This window comes from Procambarus clarkii, chromosome 16 (assembly GCF_040958095.1).
Source record: "Procambarus clarkii isolate CNS0578487 chromosome 16, FALCON_Pclarkii_2.0, whole genome shotgun sequence".
Taxonomy (NCBI): domain Eukaryota; kingdom Metazoa; phylum Arthropoda; class Malacostraca; order Decapoda; family Cambaridae; genus Procambarus; species Procambarus clarkii.
The window spans coordinates 38,489,476-38,494,256 of record NC_091165.1 but is presented as its reverse complement, the minus strand read 5'-3'; the positions used below and the strand labels follow the sequence as shown (position 1 = coordinate 38,494,256).

Here is a 4,781-nt window from a genome sequence, read left to right as displayed (position 1 = left end):
CAGCCAGCCAGCCAGCCAGGCAGGCAGGCAGGCAGGCAGGCAGGCAGGCAGGCAGTCAGCCAGCCAGCCAGCCAGCCAGCCAGCCAGCCAGCCAGCCAGCCAGCCAGCCAGGCAGGCAGGCAGCCAGCCAGCCAGCCACTCCCACTTTGTATTTATATGCATTCAATTTATATTCAAACATTATATATGTTAAGGGCCTAGTTTTAGTGTTTATTTTAAAAATGACAAACATCGAGTCGTTTTACCAGTCCTTTAGCGTTAACGGTGATGCATTTTAAAACTGAACAGAAATCACCTTTTCTGGATATATCAAATATCGAATCCGCTTAATGTGCCTACAATTCAATCATTCAAAAAATACATAATTTACATCATGCCTTTTCATAGAACAGACAATAAGATTTGAGACAATAAGAACTTTAGTTTTATAACTAAAGTTGCACAATTATACCAACTCTATGGTGGCTGGGTGGTAAGGTGTGTGGCTGGTGTTTTGGAAGTCGCGAGTTCAAACGACCCAATGGGAGTACTTTTTTTTCTTTTTATGCCATACAATCTTCCTAGTACTATTATGTAGGTGTGTGTGTGTGTGTTTTTATTCATTCTTTGGTTTTATAGATGACATACATATTGACTCCTTTTACCGGTCCTTAATTAGGCTCTGGGGAAGCAATGGTGGTGGTGGTGGTGCATTTAAAACTAAACCAAAAATCACCAGTTCTGGACGCGTCAAATATCATATCCGCTTAATGTGTCTACAACCTAATTACTTAAAACTACACTATTTAATTCATTCATATCATGTGCATATTGGTCATTATGCTCATACAACCGACATAACAATTTATTTTCATTATTAGAATCATACATTTCATCAAGTAATACAGATACAAAGAGATTTTCTTTCTGAGAAGACCGTTAGTATTGGCTGGCTGGCAGGCAGGCAGGCAGGCATTTGAGGGTTATTATTTCGCCTGTTGATTGGGGGGAGGGTTGATGTGTTAGGGGGTTTTCGGTTAGGTGTGGTGGTGGTGATTGGTGGTGATTGGTGGTGGTGGTGATTGGTGGTGATTGGTGGTGATTGGTGGTGAGTAGTGGTGGTGGTGGTGGTGGTGGTGGTGGTGGTAGTAGGTGGGAGGGGGGGGGGAAGGGGAATGATGGTCTGTGGATTCCTTCTCCGTACCCCTTACATATAAGCAAAAACATGCCTTCCTGTGGGTATAGAAACATTAACACAAATTATATCAGTAACTTATATTGTAGCCTTTTAAACAGAAAAGATTTGTACATACAAATACTTTTAAATTATCATTTATTTGTGGAAATGGCATTTACGTCATTAAATTGATACCTCAGCATCAAGTGTCCTGCAGTGGTCCAGTGGTAAAGTGTATATAAGTGATGCGTATTCTTGGAGTTGCGAGTTCAAACCCGGATTAAGCTATATATATATATATATATATATATATATATATATATATATATATATATATATATATATATATATATATATATATATATATATATATATATATATATATATATATATATATATATATACAACATGTTTTGTTTTGGTTGTTTGTTTTTGTATAAAGCCTCACACACTATATTAAGCGAGTTTGTTTTAAACATGACATACATATTAATTCATTTTACCAGGCCTTATTCCACACAACTCCGTGAATTTCCCGTGGAGCCAGCCAGCCAGCCATTCAAACAAAAACAAACGAAACAAAACAAAACAAAACAAAAAACATTATTGCCAACAGCATTTGGTGTTCCCAGGCGGTCACCCATCCAAGTACTAACCAAACCCAACGTTGCTTAACTTCGCTGATCGGACGAGAAGCGGTGTTCTCAACGTGGTATGGCCGTTGGCATGAGACTGCCTACACATTGTGGCTAATAACCAACTCTTTTTAGTCATCACGGCAGGATACGGACCTTCTTGTGGTGTCTTAATGGTAATTGTATCCTAACATATTTTTGTCTCCTTGGCATGGATATTTAACATCGTTTATTCAGTCTTGGGTTTATGTTCTTTCGCCATTTACAGACATTTTACATCTACCTACTTCCTCAGCCTACCCTGCCAATTTCTAATGAATTTGTGGATTTTCTTTTGTAATACATACATGTGTGTGCTCATCTGCTCTTCAGTTTTTATGATATTTGTCTCATCTGTCCTGCTTTATGATACTTTTACAAAGAACATGAACAAATGCTTCTATTTTAGAGAAGATATGGGATCCAGGTTTCGGAGCCGTAAAACCAACCGTCGTGATTGGTGGACGAGTTGCCAGGTTGCAGCTTCTGTACCGTGCCGGCACATAAATAGGTTCGGCTCAAGCGGCGGCAGCATCATTCCCCCGTGACTGTCTGAGCGTCTCTCATCACCTTGGTTATCTCATCATCATCATGGTAGAAGCAAAGCCTACCAAGAAGGCTGCGGCTGCTGCTGCTGTGGTGGCCACCACCAGGAAACCTCGCGTCCAGGTTGCTCACCCGAAAACTAGTCAAATGGTTCTAGCCGCGGTCGCAGCACTCAAAGACCGTAAGGGCTCGTCTCTACAAGCAATCAAGAAGTACGTTGTTGCCAACAACAAAGTCGAGGCTGCCAAGATCGCCATTTACATCCGAAGATTTCTCAAGAAAGCAGTGGCTGACGGCATTCTTGTTCAGACCAAGGGAAGTGGAGCTAGTGGATCATTCAAGCTGGCCGTAGCAGAGAAGAGGGCCGTTCTAACTCCCAAGAAAGCCACCACAACCAAGAAACCATCTACAGCAGCAAAGAAGGCCGTGGTAACTCCCAAGAAAGCCGCCACAAGCAACAAACCACCTACAGCCTTGAAAAAGAAGCAGCAGCAGCAGCTTGTTGTTGGGAACAAAAAGCCCAAAATAAAGAGAGCTTCAAAATCTCCCAAACCACCCAAGGCAAAGAAAGCTGTCAAGAAAACAACAAAGGCAAAATAAACGACGACATGCAAGCAGCATGAATACACATGACAATAAACATCCAGGCCTCCCCCCTCAGTGGAGGGGCCTCATATGATTCCAAAAAGAGTTTAGTTTTGTAGACAAATAAATCATTACTTTTGGGGTAGATTTACTCTGTATATTATATATATATATATATATATATATGTATATATATATATATATATATATATATATATATATATATATATATATATATATATATATATATATATATATATATATATATATATATATATATATCACACATACATGGGTGAGGTGATATGGTACCAAAGTTTTGGGTGAGGTGATTGACATTTACACAAGATAAAACACGAACCAATGGGAATAAAAACATAAGAATGGAAGTAACTGCAGAAGGCCTATTGGCCCATAACACAAGCACTTCCTCTTGATGCTTCTATATTGGTTCGGAGTCTTGAAGCTATAATATATATATATATATATATATATATATATATATATATATATATATATATATATATATATATATATATATATATATATATATATATATATATATATATATATATATATGCACACAAAACTAAATAGTCTTGTTAGACAAATTGCCCCTATTAGAGGCAAGTTGACTAACAAGCCGAATGACTGCAATTGTTTTGAATTTGAGTTAAATCTAACATAGAAATGTAATCAAACCTAACCTAACCTATGCTAACCCAAGCTAAGCTAACCTAACCTAACCTAAGCTAAGCTAACCTAACCTAACCTAACCTAACCCAGCAATTCATGATCTTAATATAATACTGTTAATTGGATAAACCAATTTGGAAAGAAATGTTCGAAAATAACAAAATTAACTGTGCTTGTTAGGAAAATTGGGCCTTGCATACTTGTCCCAATAGTGTGGTTCTCGCTTTTAGGTACGACATAAACGTATACCTAAGTTGAGAGAGAAAAAGATTCGCACTCAAACATGCATATCGATTGCCAGTCCTGAATTCTGGGTAGATATTCGTGTCCTCCCTTTTCATTTACCATCATTTGGATACTATCAAAACAGCTCTGAGAAGGATAAAATGAATAAAACGGGTAGCTCACTCATGTAAAAAGGAAGAGTTGGGAAAGATCTCTCTCTCTCTCTCCCTCACCCCCCCCCCCACCACCAATGATCCTGCTCTGCTAGTATATAACGGAACAAACCTTCCCCCCCCCCCACCCCTCCCTCCCCAATCAGAGTCCCTTTAAGCATGCGAGGATAAAAAATAGATTTCATAAGACCCAATGTGCTAGCTGATATCAAAACAATTTATGTTATCGTCTATTAAGCCCTTCAGTAAAAAAGTATAGGGACCTAATTAGGTCCCGTTTTGAGGTGGTGGTGGGTGGAATCGATGGATTAGCCAAGCTCTTATCCGCCGAATCCGTAGAGGGTACGACCCTGGCGCTTCAGAGCGTACACCACGTCCATGGCAGTGACGGTCTTCCTCTTGGCGTGTTCCGTGTAGGTTACAGCATCACGGATGACGTTCTCGAGGAACACCTTCAGGACGCCACGGGTCTCTTCGTAGATGAGACCCGAAATACGCTTCACGCCGCCACGACGAGCTAAGCGACGAATAGCGGGCTTGGTGATGCCCTGGATGTTGTCACGTAGCACCTTACGATGACGCTTGGCGCCACCCTTTCCGAGTCCCTTGCCTCCCTTGCCGCGTCCAGTCATGGTGTTGAAGTTGTGTGAATAATAAAATTTCGGATGAATGAATGAATTAAATATAGGTCAAGATACCCTAATGGGTGAGCGTGGAAGTGGGGAT

At 40.1% G+C, this 4,781-nt stretch overlaps 1 non-coding gene across 1 annotated transcript; it reads right to left on the bottom strand.

The window, feature by feature from the left end:
• Positions 1 to 1,763: 1,763 nt before the first annotated feature.
• LOC138365474 (5S ribosomal RNA) lies at positions 1,764 to 1,882 on the bottom strand. Its single transcript, XR_011228829.1, has one exon. It is a non-coding gene; the product is annotated as a 5S ribosomal RNA (ribosomal RNA).
• Positions 1,883 to 4,781: the final 2,899 nt, after the last annotated feature.